Below are 20880 nucleotides of genomic sequence, written 5' to 3' on the forward strand. Positions count from 1 at the left end.
ACATCGTTACTCTGCCCTCAGGGCGTGAATGCAAAATCTCACACCGTTACTCTGCCATCAGGGCGTGATTGCAGAATCTCACACCTTGCTGTGCCCTCAGGGCGTGAATGCAGAATCTCACAATGTTGCTCTGCCCTCAGGGCGTGAATGCAGAATCTCACCGTTCCTCTGCCCTCAGGGCGTGAATGCAGAATCTTACACCATTGCTCTGCCCTCAGGGCGTGAATGCAGAATCTCACACCGTTGCTCTGCCCTCAGGGCGTGAATGCAGAATCTCACACCGTTGCTCTGCCCTCCGGACGTGAATGCACAATCTCACACTGTTACTCTGCCATCAGGGTGTGCATGCAGAATCTTACACCGTTGCTCTGCCCTCAGGGCATGAATGCAGAATCTCACACCGTTGCTCTGCCCTCAGGGCATGAATGCAGAATCTCCCACCGTTGCTCTGCCCTCAGGGCATGAATGCAGAATCTCACACCGTTGCTCTGCCCTCAGGGCGTGAATGCAGAATCTCACACTGTTCCTCTGTACGAAGGGGTGAATGCAAAATCTCACACCATTACCCTGCCCTCAGGGCGTGAATGCAGAATCTAACACCGTTACTCTGTACTGAGTGGGTGAATGCAAAATCTCACACCGTTACTCTGCCCTCAGGGCATGAATGCAGAATCTCACACCGTTGCTCTGCCGTCAGGGCTTGAATGCAGAATCTCACACTTACTCTGTACTGAGGGGGTGAATGCAAAATCTCACACCGTTACTCTGCCCTCAGGGCGTGAATGCAGAATCTCACACAGTTGCTCTGCCCTCAGGGCATGAATGCAGAATCTCACACCGTTACTCTGTACTGAGGGGGTGAATGCAAAATCTCACACCGTTACTCTGCCCTCAGGGCATGAATGCAGAATCTAACACCATTACTCTGTACTGAGGGGGTGAATGCAGAGTCTCACACCATTTCTCTGCCCTCAGGGCATTAATGCAGGATCTCACACCGTTGCTCTGCCCTCAGGGCGTGAATGCAGAATCTAACACCGTTACTCTGTACTGAGGGTGTGAATGCAGAATCTCACACCGTTACTCTGCCCTCAGGGCATGGATGCAGAATCTCACACCGTTACTCTGTGCTGAGGGGGTGAATGCAAAATCTCACACCGTTACCCTGCCCTCAGGGCGTGAATGCATAATCTCACCCCGTTGCTCTGCCTTCAGGGCATGAATGCAGATTCTCACACCGTTACTCTGTACTGGGGGGGTGAATGCAAAATCTCACACCGTTACTCTGCCCTCAGGGCATGAATGCAGAATCTAACACAGTTACTCTGCCCTCAGGGCATGAATGCAGAATCTAACACCGTTACTCTGCCATCAGGGCGTGAATGCAGAATTCTAACACCGTTACTCTGTACTGAGGGGGTGAATGCAGAGTCTCACACTGTTGCTCTGCCCTCAGGGCATGAATGCAGAATCTCACACCGTTGCTCTGCCCTCAGGGCGTGAATGCAGAATCTCACACCGTCACTCTGCCCTCAGGGCGTGAATGCGGAATCTAACACCGTTACTCTGTACTGAGGGGGTGAATGCAGAGTCTCACACCGTTGCTCTGCCCTCAGGGCGTGAATGCAGAATCTCACACTGTTACTCTGCCCTCAGGGCATGAATGCAGAATCTCACACCGTTGCTCTGCCCTCAGGGCATGAATGCAGAATCTCACACCGTTACTCTACTGAGGGGGTGAATGCAAAATCTCACACCATTACTCTGGCCTCAGGGCGTGAATGCAGAATCTCACACAGTTGCTCTGCCCTCAGGGTATGAATGCAGAATCTCACACCGTTACTCTGTACTGAAGGGGTGCATGCAAAATCTCACACCGTTCCTCTGCCCTCAGGGCATGAATGCAGAATCTAACACAGTTACTCTACTGAGGGGGTGAATGCAAAATCTCACACCGTTACTCTGCCCTCAGGGCGTGAATGCAGAATCTAACACCGTTACTCTGTACTGAGGGGGTGAATGCAGAGTCTCACACCATTGCTCTGCCCTCAGGGCGTTAATGCAGGATCTCACACCGTTGCTCTGCCCTCAGGGCGTGAATGCAGAATCTAACACTGTTACTCTGTACTGAGGGTGTGAATGCAGAATCTCACGCCGTTCCTCTGCCCACAGGGCGTGAATGCAGAATCTCTGTTGCTATCTAATCTCCGTTGAGGGGGTGCATGCAAAATCTCACACCATTACTCTGCCCTCAGGGCGTGAATGCAGAATCTAACACCGTTACTCTGTACCGAGGGGGTGAATGCAAAATCTCACACCGTTACTCTGCCCTCAGGGCGTGAATGCAGAATCTAACACCGTTACTCTGTACTGAGGGGGTGCATGCAGTCTCACACCATTGCTCTGCCCTCAGGGTGTTAATGCAGAACACCGTTGCTATCTTACACCGTCTCACTTTTTTTGAATGCAGAGAAAATCAAAAATGATTTTCAATTATGTCTGACAGGCAGACTCAAATATCCTATTCCTCTGTGCGCATGCGCGATAGGGACGAGATTTCGTACATTTTGCCAAATGCAGAGCCAAAGTACTGTTAAACTGCAGGTTTGTATTCTGATTCACACTCTACAGCATTCAAAATGTAGAATTAAATTCAAATAAAAATAGTTCGTCCATCATCAGCTGACGTCTTTAGACAGACAGACAAAGTGAACAAATTGCTTAACACCGCTTTTCGCTTCGTGTGTGAAGTGAATTTATGTAAGCAAGGCTGTCATCCTTCCTTCTGCACTGTCATCTTAATTCATAACTCCATAATTTAGGGTGTCACCACTGGGATCTGCGATACTTGTAGCCGGCAAAGCCGGTGTTGTGAATAAACGCGTACGTATTATGTTGAAAACCAGATTATGCTGGATCCCTTGGCTTGAGAATTCCGAAGCTGTGACGCACCAAATCGCGCAATGGAGGCCGCCATCTTGCGGATGCGGAAGTATGCATAACAAATTGAAAAAAGTTCAATAGGAGTTTGTTTCACCCGTCTTTGTTTGATTCACAATCTTATGCACCTCTAATTTGTAATTAAAATACTTTAAGACCAACCTCGTTATCTTCAACGAAAATCGTCACCAAACACCGGAACCAATGAGATTCGAGCATTTGAAAAAATATTTTTTTAAAGCTTATTCGGAGGGTGAAAACGGCGTCAAATATTCTAAAATTGACGAAGAATTATTTTGTAGAAATGTCGCGGCCGTAGGGGATAGGTTTTCATGGCCGGAAATATCCGACGTTGAGACGGAATTCACCGAATTAATCAAGAAGTAAATTTTATCAATTTTAATCTCATCCAGAATGCAAATGGTGTCATTTTAGATCTGAATTTGTGAAATTTTGTGGGCTGACCAATCAGCGATCAGCTTAGGTCAGCCAATCAGCGCCATCGACACGGTTTGATTAATGACAGTCACACATTGCCGTTGAAACGGCGCTTTCGTCTGGCCTGTCGGCACTGATCTTACTGCAAGCTAACTTCTTTGGTGGGGGAAGCCGCAGTGCCCGGAGAAAACCAGTCCTGACAGCGACTGAAGTTAGAAGACTACACACATACTGTGAAAACGTATATTACGCCCAGTTAAAATTTCTTAAAATAGGCCTTATGCGAGCACATCGTATAGTTACTTCCTTAAGCTTCTTGTGACATTTATTGTATGTAGGTATTGGGGAGGACTGTCTGCTCTTCTATTTTACCAAGTCTTACCAGGTACGGTACCTACTACACCTACCTACGACCAACTACCTAACCTCCTGATGCCATAGTGATGGGTAAAATAGTGGCAAGAGGCTTTGGCTTCGCCGGCTCATTGCGGCTTTGCAGTCGGGTACTAGTAGGAAACCCAAAGATTTGAATCATCAGGTTTTTTTTTTAAATTCCCTCCATATGACGGTCCCAGATTGAGTATATTTCAAAGTATGAAAGAGGTGGGGATTGGCATGGCCGATCTGCCGAACATTTTCGGGAATTTGAACCAGAAACATTGCCAGCTCTGCAAGGTGGTTCTGAGATTTTATTTTGAAAAGAGCGGGAAATCCTTATAGTACTAGCCGAAACCCGTGGAACATCCACGGAAGGGAGGATGTGGTGTATGGATAGAGTGTACCATTATGGATGGCATAGGGGAGCGCTCAGGGGATCTTCTTCTTCTGTTAAGCTCCAATTTTTTCTCTTTAAGTTAAGTCCAATCAGTCCTCTCTGATCGAAGTGCTCAGGCCATGCCTTCCCGCTCTCATACTTTTATTTCCGTTCGGTGTAGAAAGAGATTGACATATCGTTCGTCTGTTTTCAGCTCATTATCTTTAAGCTTCCTTACGTCTCGCCACCTGCTACACCTCTTTGAGTTACGAGGATTTATGCAACGCACCCCGAGTGTCGCAACGTCACTCCATTTAACTTTATTAAAATGACGATAAAGACGTGAAACCCGTGGAACATCCACGGAAGGGAGGATGTGGTGTATGGATAGAGTGTACCATTATGGATGGCATAGGGGAGCGCTCATGGGATCTTCTTCTTCCATTAAGCTCCAATTTTTTCTCTTTAAGTTAAGTCCAATCAGTCCTCTCTGCTCGAAGTGCTCAGGCCATGCCTTCCCGCTCTCATACTTTTATTTCCGTTCGGTGTAGAAAGGGATTGACATATCGTTCGTCTGTTTTCAGCTCGTTATCTTTAAGCTTCCTTACGTCTCGCCACCTGCTACACCTCTCTGAGTTACGAGGATTTATGCTTCTGCAACGCACCCCGAGTATCGCAACGTCACTCCATTTAACTTTATTAAAATGACGATAAAGACGTTTCCTTGTATATCCTAATTTAAAATGTTCAAGGGAATAAAAAGACCATTTGGTTCACACCACCCATGTTCACACCACTCGACTGTCCAATCAGCAGACGGCTCGCTTCGCCTTCGCCCAGCAGACGCCAATACGATGGCGTCGTAAGATGGCATCGTATCGGCAGTTAATCGGATGCTTTTGGGCCCCAACGTCGGCGAATTCATATTTTTCGAGTATGGCTATACGTGATAAACAAGGAGCGCGGTTCGTAGATCGTAAATCCATTAGTGCCGTGGGCATCGGGTCACTGGGTGCGGCGTAAAAGGGATAACAAAGTCGAGTCCTTACGGTATTATTATATAGATTATGGATGACCTAAAGGCTCATTCGTTCAGTACTGTTATTTCTGGCGTGGCGTAAATAGACGTAAAAAGACCCCTAAAAAGAAGAATATCCCTTCTCCACATTCACTCAAATATCTAAAAAGGGTAAATTATGAGGTAAGATCTCAACAAAGGCTTTCAGCAAAGTTTAATGAAAAATGAAAGAACAGGAAACGATTTGCACCGGGAAGGATAAAGGAATGGATAAAGGGAAGGATAAAGGAATGAGGAAGGGAAGGATAAAGGAATGAGGAAGGTGATTAAAACTCAGCAATCTTTGAGTTTGGTTGGCTCCTTCACATCAACATTGTTAAGAGAGGTTTTTGGGAGGGCAGGATGCAGTACAGAGACGTATTGCACCCTGACCTCAAACCTCCTACAAAACAAGAACAACATTTTAACTCTAAAAACAAGTGTTTAACATCATACTTAATAACAACAATAAAATAAATAACAACCCGAGAAATGAGAAGGGCCTAACCATCCTAGAACTCTTCCACATCCCCTCTCCCTCTATGAAGTCGGCTCCAACCTCCTCATCGTCTTTCTCCAGCTTAGCGAGGTCCTCCCGCGACTCTGCAAACTCTCCCTCCTTCATTCCTTCCCCTACATACTTGTGCACAAAAGCACGTTTGGCATACATCAGATCGAACTTGTGATCGAGCCGTGCCCAGGCCTCCGCAATGGCCGTCGTGTTGCTCAACATGCACACGGCCCGCTGGACCTTGGCGAGATCGCCTCCGGGTACCACGGTCGGAGGCTGGTAGTTTATGCCAACCTAGGAAGTGGAAAACAACGGCTGGCAAGTGAGCACAACGGCATGGCCGCCATTTTCTAACAGGACCCAAATGGTTTACCTACGGACGTACCTTGAAACCGGTCGGGCACCAGTCGACGAATTGGATGGAGCACTTTGATTTGATGGTCGCGATGGCGGTTTTCACGTCCTTGGGCATGACGTCTCCGCGATACAGCATGCAGCACGCCATGTACTTGCCGTGACGAGGATCGCACTTCACCATCTGATTGGCCGGCTCGAAACACGCGCTGGTAATGTCGGACACCAACAGCTGCTCATGGAAAGCCTTCTCAGCAGAAATAATAGGTGAGAAAGTGGCCAATGGGAAGTGGATCCGTGGGTATGGCACCAGGTTTGTCTGGAACTCGGTCAGATCGACATTGAGTGAACCATCGAAGCGTAACGAGGCGGTGATGGACGAGACGACCTGCGCCATGAGGCGGTTCAGGTTTGTGTAGCTCGGACGCTCTATGTCCAAGTTGCGACGACAAATGTCATAGATGGCCTCGTTGTCCATCACAAAGGTGCAATATGCGTGCTCCCGCGTGCTGTGTGTCGTCAGAACGGAGTTGTATGGCTCGACCACGGTGCTAGACACTTGAGGCGCCGGGGACACGACGAAGTCCAGCTTGTACTTCTTGCGATAGTCGGTGGTGAGGCGTTCCATAAGCAGGGAGGAAAACCCGGAACCCGTGCCACCCCATAAGGAGTGGAAGATCAGGAAACCCTGCATGCTTGTGCACTGGTCCGCCTGGGGTTCAGGAAATAGATCACAGCAAATGTCATTCATTGAGAAGAGTTATTCAGTGACAATGACAGGACCTACACGAGGTGCTTCGGGACTTCCTATCGGTACAGCGGTGATGTTCGAGTGTGTGGAAGGTTCTTGAAACTTCCTTTGGACTCGTACATCACTGCTGGGCCAATAGGAGGCCATACAGTCCCTCCAAGTCCAGATTCAACAAATAAAATATTTAGAGGTTATTTTGAAGAAACGATTCTTTGTGGCGTACCTGCTTACGGATGCGGTCTTGAACCAGGTTCACAATCTCCTTTCCAATCAGGTCCACAATCTCCCCGCCTCTGGAACAAACTCCCTCAATCTCTTCAATCCCACTCCTCCCTCCAGGTCTTTAAAACAGCTGTTCACCATCTCTTATCTTCCCCCATGCAAAACCTTGATCTTTTCTACCCCCGCTAATTTCACCCCAAATCCACTTTTTTGAAATACCAACTTCTGTCCTGGAAGTCCTTGTGTTTTATACTTTTCCCACCCCCCCTTCCCACGCCCCCTCCCCCCAAGCCCTCTCCCTCCCACACATCTCCCGATATCCCTGCTCTCAAATGTTGTATTTGTGTGCTTCCCCTTCTCTCCCCATCTTGTCTACCGCTCCCTCCTTTTATATATTTTGTTTGTCTGTTTGATTTGTTTGTGAAATAAATGTTAGCTCTTTCACGAGCCTCGATTCTGTATACAAAAAAAATAAAAATAAAATGGTGTAGTAGCCCCGTGCGTAGTTGTTCGCTGCATCCTCTTTGCCCGAAATTCGGGGTGGAAGAGTTGTCGATAAGTACTGGTGCGGACTTCATCTAAAGAACGGCACAACCTCAGCTTCAGGATGAAGGTAAGTTCAGGGTGAAGGTAAGTTGCGGGTGAAGGTAAGTACAGGGTGAAGGTAAGTTCAGGGTGAAGGTAAGTTTTGGGTGAAGGTAAGTTCAGGGTGAAGGTGGGTCACCATACAATCCAGTAGTGAAAGAGGAAGAAAATGGAAAGATAAGGAGGAAGAAGAAACTTAGTTTGCTCACCAATCACGGTCGGTTCCAGATCAAGGACGGCACGAGGAACGTGTTTCCCAGCGCCCGTCTCATAAAAGAAGGTGCTGAAAGAGTCATCACCACCCCCAATGGTCTTATCACTGGGCATTTGTCCATCAGGCTGGATCCCATGCTCCAGACAATGGAGCTCCCAGGAAGAATTCCCGATCTGCGCGCCCGCCTGGCCGATATGGATGGAGATGCACTCACGCTGCGGGACACACGCACAACCCCGTCAAAAAAGGGCACACCCCGGTCAAAAAAAGGCACACCCCGGTCAAAAAAGGGCACACCCCGGTCAAAAAGTGGTTTAACCACGGTTCCCAAACCACATGAAAAGTATCTATCTTCAGATAGATGAGATGTGGGGGTCTTGGAGTACCGGTTGACGTTCTCGGGAGGGGGGTTTCAGGGTCCGGGCGGCATCCGCCTCCTCAGGTCGAGACATTTTGTAATCCAATACAGTATATAATAAATAGCACCGCAAAGCGGGCATAATCCTTCAGCCCATGCATGGTGGAAACCAATTTCAAGATGGCTGCCGTGGCGGCCATATTGATAATCGCAGCGCGCCCATTTTCGAAAGGAACCTTCCTCGACTCAACCCCAACAATCGGACAAGCCGTTCTGCTCGAAATTGACGGAAACCAAAAGTTGACGGACGCCCGGACGACAATACCCCTTCGCCCAATTTGCGCTGAAGGGTGAAAAGGATTTGGTACTTCCATTGTGTGAAATGAACTGAGGGATCACTATGAACCCACAATCGGAACTTTAATTGTGTAAAATGAACCGGAGTTTCAGAACAATCAGCCGATGATAACGGACAGACGGAGGGACCCATTTTATAAGTTAATCTCTTCATGAATCGAGATGAGATGACCTAAAAATCGTCCTTTTTGTTCGTTTTCTATCGAGGTATTTCACCTCGGGCTTCCAGCGAGTATAAATACATCAGCACCAAGTACACCACGAAGAGGACGCCGATGATTCATGGGGGTCTTTGGGAATGGAGCAACATGTGGGTCGTGTGACAACCCAAACCAAGAAACTTAATGAAACCGAAGTCCCAACTCACCATGTTTTAGTGGAAGAAAGGAAACCTTCACGAAACGAATGCACGAACACACCAACCCTTTGATTCACACTAACGGTTCTTCTTCCTCGTGACAAATAACGGTTCTTCCCCCACGAGACCGTTAACGGTTTTAGAGATGCAAAATTTAGTGACGTCATGCCGCTACGCCTGATACATATTTAGTGACGTCATGGCGTTTGTTGAAACGACTTAAACATTGAGGTAACCCTATTTTTTAAATAACTACTGACCCGATTTTACTAGTAATTTGTCACATGTAAAAACAAACCAATTGTTTTGAATTTCGTGGTGGTGAGGTACGTTTTGAATTACCTGGTGGTTGTCAGGTTCTGACGTAGAATAGATCACGAGGCGATGTCAAAGAGAACAATCATTTATTGCAGCACCCGGAATCATGTTGATGTGCAACGACCCCGTACACACACCGCCTGCCCCCAACCCGGAACTCCACCTTCATACTCCAAAACGCGAGCAAGCACTAATACCATTACATTGTGGGGGTTGCCACATTGAGGCATAATCCACAAGCACGGGACCAGTGGGTCTATTGATGGTATGGGCGTGGAGTGCGCTCGGTTGTTGGAGCCACACCCCTTTAAGAGGATCGGGCGGAAGTGATGGGAGATATAAAAATGCATGTGTTCCGGTCGGGTTTTAGTTCTGCTGAAATAAAGGAGCCTTGAACAAGTCAAGAAGTGTTTTACCCTCTCGTTGGCCGCAACTCCTACATTGGTGACACCGTCTTGCTCTTGAACGTTTCGGAGCTTCAAACGAACATGGCGACAAGCGCAGTTTCGATTAAACTGCCGGAGTTTTGGGAACGACAAGCTGCCGTTTGGTTCACACAAGCTGAGGCCCAATTCGCCATTCGGAGCATTTCTGCGGACGACACGAAGTATTATTATGTCTTGTCTGCGCTTAGTGGCTCCACTGTGACCAGAGTGGTGAGCCTTCTCCAGGATCCTCCGGAGGCCGGCAAGTACGAGACGCTAAAGGCGCTGCTGCTCGAAACCGAGCTCACTGAGGCCGAGCGCGCCCGTCAGCTCCTTTCTCTACCCGGGCTGAGGGACTCCAAGCCGTCAGAGCTGATGGACCACATGTTGTCTCTCCTGGGCAGCCACCGGCCATGTTTTCTCTTCAAGGAACTGTTCCTGCAGCAGCTGCCAGGACAGGTACGGTCAGCCTTGGCCAACTCGTCTGTTAAGGATTTCCGTGCCCTGGCCAGGGAAGCAGACAAGTTTTTCTCCGCTAGACAGCAATGTAGTGCGGCTGCATGGGACCCCGGCCCCGTCGAGCCTACGCCGCTGGTGGGCACCGTTGTGGCCGCCATTACGGCCCAGCGGCGGAAGGGCCCAGGCTTGTGCTTTTACCACGCAAGGTTTGGTTCCAAGGCCAAGGCATGCCGGCCACCCTGCAGCTTCAGCGAGTCGGGAAACGGGGTGGCCGGCGCTCGTTAACTGTCATGAGCGTCGGCCGTTCGGGCAGTTTGTTGTTCATTTCGGACACCGACTCCGGACGTCGTTTCCTCTGGGACACAGGTGCCCAGGTGAGCATTCTACCTGCGTCGGCATTGGACCGGGAGTCACGGCCCCGCCCTGGAAGCCGCCAACGGCAGTGCTATTCAGACTTTTGGCAAATGGACCGTGGCACTGTGCTTTGGCGGGCAGCGGTTCACGTGGGATTTTGTCACGGCGAGGGTGTCCACCCCCTTGCTGGGCACTGATTTCCTCTGCGCCAACGGCCTATTGGTGGATGTCAAAAATCGGTGGCTCCTTAATGCGGAGACATTCAATTCTCTTCCATGCTCGCTGAGTGGGTCCGCCTCGACGAGGCTTGCTTGCACGCTCTCGACCTCCGATGAGTTCACCCGCCTCCTCACCGAGGTCCCGGCCCTTACACGGCCCACCTTTTTGGCCGTTGTCAGTCACGGGGTGGAGCATCACACTCCGACCACCGGCCCACCTGTCTACGCCCGGGCTCGACGCCTCGACCCGGGGAAACTCGCTGTCGAAAAGGCGGAGTTCGACACGTTGGAGCGTCTTGGCATCGTGTGTCAGTCCGACAGCCCACGGGCCTCGCCTCTCCACATTGCGCCGAAGCCAGGGGCCATGCGAAGCCGGGCCGGGGGACCGGGGGCCAGAAGTTGGCGCCCGTGCGGGGATTACTGCTGCCTTAACGACGCCACTACCCCTGACCGCTACCCAATTCCGCACATCCAGGATTTTTCTGCCTGCTTGGCCGGTAAAGTTTTTTTTCTTAGGTGGACCTCATTCGTGGTTACCACCAGGTCCCCGTCCGGCCGCAGGACATTCCTAAGACCGCGGTGATTACACCGTTCGGGCTTTTCAAATTCCTCCGTATGCCTTTTGGGCTCACTAGCGCGGCCCAGGCTTTCCAGCGCCTGATGGACAGCATGTTGCGGGATTTGCCGTTTCTGTTCGTCTACCTGGACGATATGCTCATCGCCAGTGCTTCCAGGACGGAGCACATGCTTCACCTCCGAGCGCTCTTTGAACGCCTCAGTCAGCATGGCCTTATCATTAACCCGGCCAAGTGCTTGTTCGGGGTGGCCTCAATTGACTTTCTCGGCCACCGCATCACGAGGGAGGGGGCCGTCCCACTGCCATCTAAAGTGGAGGCTGTGAAGGGTTTTCCGCGCCACCTCACCATCAGGGCCCTGCAGGAGTTTTTGGGCATGGTGAACTTTTACCATCGTTTTGTGCCCCGTGTGGCCCAGCTGATGCGGCTCCTTTATGAGGCCCTCAAGGGCAAGCCTACCAAACGTGCCATTGACTTGACCGAGGAGATGGTCAAGGCTTTCACGGATGCTAAACGGGCCCTCGCCAGCGCAACCATGCTGGCGCATCCGTCGCCCACGCACCGATTGCTCTTACCACGGACGCTTTGAACTAAGCGGTTATCGCCGTGCACGAGCAGTGGGTCAACGGGGCCTGGCAGCCGCTTGCTTTTTTTAGCCGGCAGCTCCGCCCTAACGAATGAAAGTACAGTACCTTCGATCGTGAGCTCCTAGGCCTCCACCTAGCTGTCCGACACTTCCGTTACCTGTTGGAAGCCCGCCCATTCACGGCGTTTGTGGACTACAAGCCCCTGGTTTTTGCCATGGCCAAGGTCTCGGAGCCATAGTCTGCCTGTCAACAACGCCAGCTCTCCTTTGTTTCCAAGTTCACGACGGACATCCAACATGTTGCTGGGAAGGATAATACGGTCGCCGATTGTCTCTCCCGGTCCATAGCTGGTGCGGTTCACCTTGGCATCGACTACGCCCGCATGGCGGCTGATCACATCTTCAACCCGGATGTCCAGGCCTGCAAGGCGGCGGTCACGGGGCTTCGACTGTCTGATGTGCCGTTCAAGGACACGGGCACCACGCTACTGTGCGACGTATCTTTGGGACAGCCTCGCCCCGTCGTACCCACCAGCTGGAGATGGGTGGTGTTCGATGCCGTCCACGGTCTTTCTCACCCGGGCAGGAAGGCATCGCAAAAGTTGGTGGCGGCGAAGTTCGTTTGGCACGGGCTCAGGAAGGATGTGCGTGACTGGGCCAACACCTGCGTCGAGTGCCAATGCTCGAAGGTGCATCGCCATACCCAGGCCCCGTTGGCGCCATTCACAGTGCCCGAGCGACGGTTTGACCATGTTAACGTGGACCTGGTAGGGCCTCTCCCCCCCCTCGCGGGGATTCACTCACCTCCTCACAATGGTCGATAGGACCATCAGGTGGCCAGAGGCCGTCCCGCTCACATCTACAACATCCGCCGATGTGGCCCGGGCGTTCATCGGCACTTGGGTTGCCTGTTTTGGCGCCCCCCTCGGACATCTCTTCAGACAGGGGGCCCCAGTTCACTTCAGAGCTCTGGGGTGCTGTTGCCCAGGGGTTGGGGGTAAAGGTCCATCGCACCACTGCATATCATCCCCAGGCTAATGGATTGTGTGAGAGGTTCCATCGCTCTATGAAAGCTGCTCTCAAGGTCAGCCTCCGGGATGACAGTTGGCCCGACAGACTCCCGTGGGTCATGTTTGGCCTCAGGACAGCCCCTAAGGAAGACCTCCAGTCCTCATCCGCTGAGCTCGTCTATGGCCAGCCCCTGCGGGTTCCCGGGGAGTTCATGCCTGACGCCACAAGCCTCTGGTCCGCTGCCCGTCAGCGGTCGGTTCTGCGGGCGAATGCCAAGATGTTTGCACCAGTGCCCACATCTCAACATGGTTTCCCTCAGGCCCATGTCCCGCCGGATCTACATACAGCGGAGTACATCTTTGTTCGCCATGACGCACACTGGAGGCCACTTCGGCCGCATTACGACGGGCCTTTCCGCGTTCTGGAGGCCGGGGACAAGTCCTTTGTGGTCGACATCGGCGGCAAACCGGACCACCTTTTGGTGGACCGCCTCAAGCCGGCTCACTTTGACCTAGAGCAGCCCCCTCGGTTGGCTCAACCCCCTCGGTTGGCTCAACCCCCACGGCAGGGCTGTCCCCCGTCGGGTAAGTCCCCGGTTGGCCCGCCTACTGCCAAGCCGCTAACAGTCCCTGCTCGGGTCATCAGGGGTCATTTCGGCCGGGTGGTTAAGGCCCCCCGAAAACTCACATTGCCCGTGCGAGTGAATTCTGGGGGGGCACATGTTGGGGTTACCCCATTGAGGCATAATCCACAAGCACGGGACCAGTGGGTCTATTGATGGTATGGGCGTGGCATGTGCTTGGTTGTTGGAGCCACGCCCCTTTAAGAGGATCGGGCGGAAGTGATGGGAGATATACAAATGCATGAGTTCCGGCCGGGTTTTAGTTCTGCTGAAATAAAGGAGCCTTGAACAAGTCAAGAAAAATAAACTTAATATCTATCTATAATTCCAGTAATCTCTGTCTGTACGTTTGTACGTTTGTCTGTCTGTGACCGCTGTTTCTCGACAACCACGGGTCCGATATACTTTTCACTTGCCAGGTATATTGCTGGGGACCCGAGGATGTGCCTTTTCAAGGTTTCATATTAATCGGACAATTACTTACCGAGCTATGTCCAAAAAACGATTCAACCAATCAGAGAGCAGCGAGCTATCGCGTGTGCCGAACGTGGCGGACACACTCTGCCTCGGATGGCACATTTGAGAGCGTATTCATTTATTTCACGTTTGCAAACTATGTTGGCGTTAAACTATGTTTTACAACTAATAAAAACGAATTTGCGATTCATTCGCTTTCCTGCGCGTTTGTGCACGCGATGGCGATTTCTTTACCAAACTCCGGAAGCCGTTCGCTTTGGACCAAACCATTGCATGTAAATAGAGGGGGGGGGATTGTCACCACTCGCAAGCCGTTCGCTTTGGACCAAACCATTTCATGTAAATAGAGGGGGGGGATATAATTTTAGATATAGATATAGTACGGGCATGCCCTAGTCTATCTATAATTCCAGTAATCTCTGTACGTTTGTACGTTTGTCTGTGACCGCTGTTTCTCGACAACTACCGGTCCGATATACTTGAAACTTGCCAGGTATATTGCTGGGGACCCGAGGATGTGCCTTTTCAAGGTTTTAAATTAATCGGACAAGTACTTACCGAGCTATGGCGATTTAGCCGTTCGCCGTTCGCTTTGGCGTTGCGAATGGACCAAACCATTCATGTAAATAGAGGGGGGGGGGGGGGGTTCTGTGGTCGTTCGCTTTGGCTTTGCGAATGGACCAAACCATTCATGTAAATAGAGGGGGGGGTTCTGTGGTCGTTCGCTTTGGCTTTGCGAATGGACCAAACCATTCATGTAAATAGAGGGGGGGGTTCTGTGGTCGTTGCGAATGGACCAAACCATTCACATCGAATCATCGAATCACATCGAATGGACCAAACCGTTCGCTTTGGACCAAACCATTGCATGTAAATAGAGGGGGGGGTTCTGTGGTCGTTGCGAATGGACCAAACCATTCATGTAAATAGAGGGGGGGGGGTTCTGTGGTCGTTACTGCCACGTGGTTTCAAAGTTTTTTTTTGTTGTTGTTGTTTGCACGCATGTTTTTTTGCACCCACGTACGGGCACGCCCTAGGATGTTTACACACACACACCCCTACACAAATTTTTTTTTTTTTTTTTTTTTGGCAAGGAACGGGCACCCACGTACGGGCACGTCCTAGCTTATATATAGTACGGGCATGCCCTAGTAATAAACAAATAAACAAAAACCCGAAAAATAAAAATAAACAAAATAAAATTTAGTTCTCCTGAAACAAAGGCCCGTCCACTCCCCCCCTTGAACAAGTCTTCTACCGACTCCTTTCTGGCCTTGCCCCCCCCCCCAGCTCTCTGGGCTCTGTCCCGCAAATATTCCTACAGGTCGCACAAGATCTGCCTGCAACCCTCTTATGGTTAAACTGCCAAAATCAACTCTCTGCTCACCTTCACTCCTTCATTCCTCTTTTCTCTCGCCTCTGGAACAAACTCCCTCACTCTCTTCAATCCCACCCCACCCTCCAGGTCTTTAAAACAGCTGTTCACCACCATCTCTTATCTTCCCCCATCCAAAACCTTGATCTTTTCTATCCCCGATAATTTCACCCCAATTCCAGTTTTTGAAATACCAACTTCTGTCCTGGAAGTCCTTGGTGTCCTTGTGTTTTATACTTCTCCCACCCCCCCCCCCTCCCCCCCCCCACCGCCTTCCCACGCCTCCTCCCCCCAAGCCCTCTCCCCCCACACATCTCCCTGCTCTTAAATGTTGTGTGCTCTCAAGTGTTTGTGTGCTTCCCATTCTCTTGTCTTCTGCTCCCTCTTTTAATATATTTTGTTTGGTTGATTTGTTTGTGAAGTAAATGTCAGCTCTTTCACGAGCCTCGATTCAGTATACAAAAAAAAGAAAAAAAAGAAAAAAAAAGTGTTTTACCCTCTCGTTGTCCGCAACTCCTACAACATCTCCCTTTCCCACAACAAGAAAAATAATAAAGTAAAAACAGCAAACCCTTGTAACACCATTACATGTCTGCACTGTCATTAGATCATTACAACACCACACCAGTAACCCAGAGCAGTTAGCACAAGATAGCCAAAGTGTATAAATGCAAACATCAAATAAGGAAAGTGTTTTATCGATCAAGACGCCATGGCGCTTTCACAGCTCGGCCCATTAGTCGTATGGACAGTTGTCAGGTTATGTGACGGAGGCAACATGTGACTAAACCTGGCAGAACGCTGGGGAGATTGGTGAACCATCTCTGCTCTGGTCGCACGAGTGATGTCACAGCCATGATTCACAGGTTCATCACCAGACCTTGGTTCGCTGTTCCCACTCACTGTGGCTTCAGATTTCATGTGTCTGAGCATGCCTATCGTGCTAGAGCTTTTGTAAGTAGCGGCGCCTCTCCAGGTCCTCATGGATGAGGTTGTCATCGTCGTGCACGTTGGTGATTCTTGTTGGTACCAGCGATTTGATTTTTCTGCCCATTAGCAGTTGAGCAGGACTTGCCAAGCTGTAGCTCACCGGGGTGGACCGCCAAGCTAGCAGTGCCAGATGGAAATCGTTTCCCGCACTTTTTGATTTGCGGAGGATAGATTTCACTGTCTCGACTTGGCGCTCAATGAATCCATTCGATTTTGGGTATGTTGGGAATGAAGTGACGTGGTCAAAATTCCATTTCCCAGCAAATGAACGAAGTTCTGCGCTGGAGAAATGAGGACCTCATCACTCATAAACGTATCAGGAATTCCGAACTCAGAAAAAATCTGTCCCAAGGCCGCAATAATCGTGCGACTGGGAGCAGACTTGGGCAGTTTGCGAACAATAGGACATTCGGAATAATAATCTGCGATGACAAGCCACTGAGCTGCATCAAAATAGAACAGATCGCATCCGACTTTGCTCCATGGTCTGAGCGGAATGTCATGTTTCTGTCGTGATTCAGGCAGCTGAGATTTCCGGTGTCGTTGGCAGGTAGCAGTGCTGGATTAACCATTAGGCAGACAAGGCATGTGCCTTCGGGCCAGCCAAAAATTCGGGCCACAAAAATTCAAAGTTAATACATTTTATGTCATCATTGACCAACTGCGAAGTGCATTGCAGAAACGCATAGAGGCGTATTCTGTAGTGCTGCAGCGGTTTGGCGTTCTGACAGAGTTTGACTCTATGACCGACGAGGATATCAACACTGCTATTACAGGGCTTGTCAGTGTGTATCACAAGGATCTGAATACTGATTTTGCGTCAGAGTTCCGTCAGTTCATTTGCTGGTATAAAGACCAACTGCCCTCAACTTCCCCCTCAACAGGGTGTGCACAGGCACAGCGTATGTTTGAGCTGCTGCACACCACTGGAGTTCATGCAGCCTTTCCAAACACTGCAGTGGCTCTCCGAATATACTTAGCACTGATGGCCACCAATTGCTCAGGAGAACGCTCATTTTCGTAGCTAAAGAGAATCAAAGATGTGAAGCGTTCTACCATGCATCAACAGCGTCTTGGTGCGTTGGCCCTTTTGTGCATTGAAAGTGATTTGCTCCGAGAACTGGACTTCAGTTCCGTAATTGAAGAGTTTGCAGTTGTAAACACGCGCAAGGTTACAATGTAAGGTCTAGTAAACTGTAAAGCAAAGTGCCAAATCTGTGCGTGTTTTGTCATGCATATATTCTAGGCCATGGGGCATAGGGCTAAAATGTGCTCAATTTGACAATTTCGTGCAACAACGCAGGGGATTACTTAAAATTGCTATAGATGGGTTGGGGATGTGCTCCTGAACAAGAAACACCATGTCCCCAGACCAGGGGTGCTCATTAATTTTTAACGCGCACTTGATGACAATGCAAGTAAATATATATTCATCAACTATACGTTACTGCATTTTCTTTTATTTCTGGATAGTTTGAGGAGTAAAATATCACACATTGATTGTGATATTGTTTCTAGACCTCCTTTTCACTAAAATACACCAATAAACATGATATTTTTGTATCTAGATAGTCATAGCGATAAGTTGAAAATGAATCCAATCTGAAAATATGGTCCGCCGCAGCTGAAACACATGTTGTGCCGCAAATAAATCATTTTTATTTTACTTTTTTTAAATTAACTTCTCACTTCTACCTTCTATGATCAGTTCATCTTCTTTGATTTGAAGAATGGCAATGAGTGGCAGTTGACGGCTGACTCCTTTTACTTTTTAGAAGATTCATTTTCAACTTATTTATTTAAAACAGTACAACATGTATACATTACGCATGTCATGGAAAGTGCTTGCATGATTAACAGTGTTTAAGAGTACTGTTACTTTTGCTTCGTTTCCATGTTCAATACATAATGTATACATGCCAGGATAAGGCAGACAGACATAAATAATTGAGACAATCAAATTTGTTTATGATATCCATTACATTATAATTTACATCATTGTTCAATTTACAGCTTTCAAGTTTGAGAAATTTGTACTATTAACTATATTCACAGATATAAGGTCGAAATCATGAACACAGGACTTTCATTTAAAAAATGATTGTACTTAAGAATAAATTAATTTTATTCCTAGGAGGGGCCAGCTTCGCAAATTATGCAGAAGATATTTGTGCACTTGACCTAAAAGACACTTTAAAAATGAAGATTGATAAATTCATATGACCTCAAAAAAAGGAACTTCACCTCAATATTCTTCTTCATCAGAACCAGCTCCTTCCTCTGGCTCAGCAACTGGTTCATCGGATACAATTTCACCATTCTCGCATCCAGTGCATCTACAGAGTTCTGTACATTGCATACCAAGCTCACTGCAGCATGTTACGTCAGCCACTGACTGCACGTCATCTTTGAGTGCACGCTTACATTTTCCCTTCTTGCAGCTACAGTGTACTAGCTCCAGGATGTCATCAGGAGCAGGTGGAAGACTACACCAGTCCACTTCCAGAGAAGGTGTTCCATTAATCTCTTCAACTTTCCATCCTGATTCACTGGGAGCTGGAATTTCTGGCAGCTGTTCTAGGCAACGACGAAATATACCAGCTTGGTAATTAGCACGCATGATGTGTTTGATGAGAGAATCTCTGTTTGGTGGAAGGGATTCTCCAGCATGGACACCAAGTCGAAACTTATCATATCTGGCCTCGTTGACGGTTTCTGCTTTCTCCTGCCCATATACATGGCAAGCAAATCGCTCCAGTCTAGCAATTAGGTCATCTGATGGAGTGAATGACACCCCAAGCTCTTGAAAGGTTTCTTTGTACTTGTCATACTTAATCATTAGCTTGTAAGGTGTGACTTTCCCTTTTCCTCTGAAGGCGCTAACTGAGTCGCAACCAGTAAACGGGTGAAATCCCACAAGCGCAGATGTTACATCAGTTCCCAGCTGGCTCTGTAGAGATGTCATATCAAGGGTTCGTACCTTATCTTTGACACCGGTGTGAAACAGTAGAGGCACAGTAAACTGATGAGCACAACCTAAACTAATTATGAAGACATCAGTGTCCTGGCATTTGATGACAATTGCTGGTGAATGCGTTCTATGCGCTGTGTCAGTTTCTTGTAGCCTTTTCTGTGCATAATCGGCATGCAAGAGGATTCTGGTGTCCGCTTCCTCATGACTGCAACGAAGCTCTGGAATTACTTCTGAGACTACCATGCCATTCTCAATCCCGAGGGCATGACATAGCTCTCCATGTGCGATGTACACCTTCACATTTCTGTAAGAGTCAGGAGGGCACTGTTGCCAAACATGTAGAAGATACTCCACGAATGCTTCCTTGTTCTCACTGGCACTGAGGAACTTCTTCCATTGGATTGGTCGCTTCTGGTTGGTGTTGTCCACCTGAATCCGTATAATCTGAACTCCTGTAGCAGCACGCCGCTTTCTTTCTGCATTCTTGATGCTCATTCTTGGGTAAGTGTCAGTGACAAAATGAATCTCTTTGGAATTCTGACGTACTGCTAGCTTCACCACTTTATCAAACAAATCTTTTGCTAACAGATGAAAGGTAGCTGGTGCAGATGAACGCAATGCCTGTAGCATAGCCATACCATCTATGATCCAAACACTTTCTTGTGGAATGCTGTCCACAATCACTGTTGGCTCAGCAGATTTCTGCAGATGGTGCATGATTGAAGCCTTGTCTGTCTTCACTAAAGTTCCTAGTTCTGTTGCTATAGGTAATGGCAGCGGACCAAGGCAGTAGGTCATCATGTGGCGTAAATCAACTTTACGCACCTTGGAAATAAATATCAGTCTTGCAAAAAGTTTTCTGTCTGCTTTCAAGGTGATAGTTTTCCCCTTCACTGTAGTTGTGGTTGTCTTTTTTGCCGTCTCAAACGTAGCAAGCTTCATTCGCTTTATTGGATCGAAGAAAGAGTCGTTTTCCACCTGTAGACGATCTTTGCAAAACAAAGTAAAGCTCTTAGTACCTTTATCATAAGCTTCCAGTAGGTCTTCTTGTATCTTGTCGGATGCTACAACGCCTGAAGACAGATGAATCAGCTCATTACCGTCAACTTCAAATGGATTGACCATACTTCGTATTGTGTTGACGACAGCTTCAACATCTTGTTCGTCACGTCTGACGCGAGTTTGATCAAGGTCTTTCCTGGATCTTGCTTGGTTTTCCTTCCCAGCCATTTCCTTACACTTATTGGTGATAGCTGAGCACTCATGTTGTGTAAGTAGCCATCGCAGGACAGCCCCATGGTTAGTAGTGAAACCAATCAATCCTCCCTTTGTTTTAGCATCCCTGTTGCATGTCTGCTCAATGCACATGTCGCACTCTATTTGAGCGAAACCATATTCCTCTTGACGTTGGACAGCAAACTCTCCATCAGCTAATGCCACATAAGCCGAGAAGTGAGTTTCAGGCAGATCGCACATTTCAAGGTAGTAAGCTGATAGATACCGTGAATAGTTTGGCCTATCGTAGGCAAACATCCAGGGGAGGATCTTCCTCACAATGCACAAGTGGAGTTCCCAATTCCCTGTCCTTGTAGCTCTA

The 20880-nt window shown here is 48.8% G+C and overlaps 1 pseudogene across 1 annotated transcript; it reads right to left on the minus strand.

The window, feature by feature from the left end:
• Window positions 1–5583: 5583 nt before the first annotated feature.
• LOC137429475 (tubulin alpha chain-like) lies at window positions 5584–7939 on the minus strand (annotated as a pseudogene). Its single transcript, XR_013623928.1, has 6 exons — window positions 7822–7939; window positions 7513–7605; window positions 7029–7077; window positions 6086–6766; window positions 5698–5994; window positions 5584–5592 (listed from the first exon to the last, which is right to left on the minus strand). The product of XR_013623928.1 is annotated as a tubulin alpha chain-like (transcript).
• Between the last annotated feature and the right edge of the window lie 12941 nt (window positions 7940–20880).

Source organism: Myxine glutinosa, chromosome 6 (assembly GCF_964187855.1).
Source record: "Myxine glutinosa chromosome 6, kmMyxGlut1.1, whole genome shotgun sequence".
Classification (NCBI taxonomy): domain Eukaryota; kingdom Metazoa; phylum Chordata; class Myxini; order Myxiniformes; family Myxinidae; genus Myxine; species Myxine glutinosa.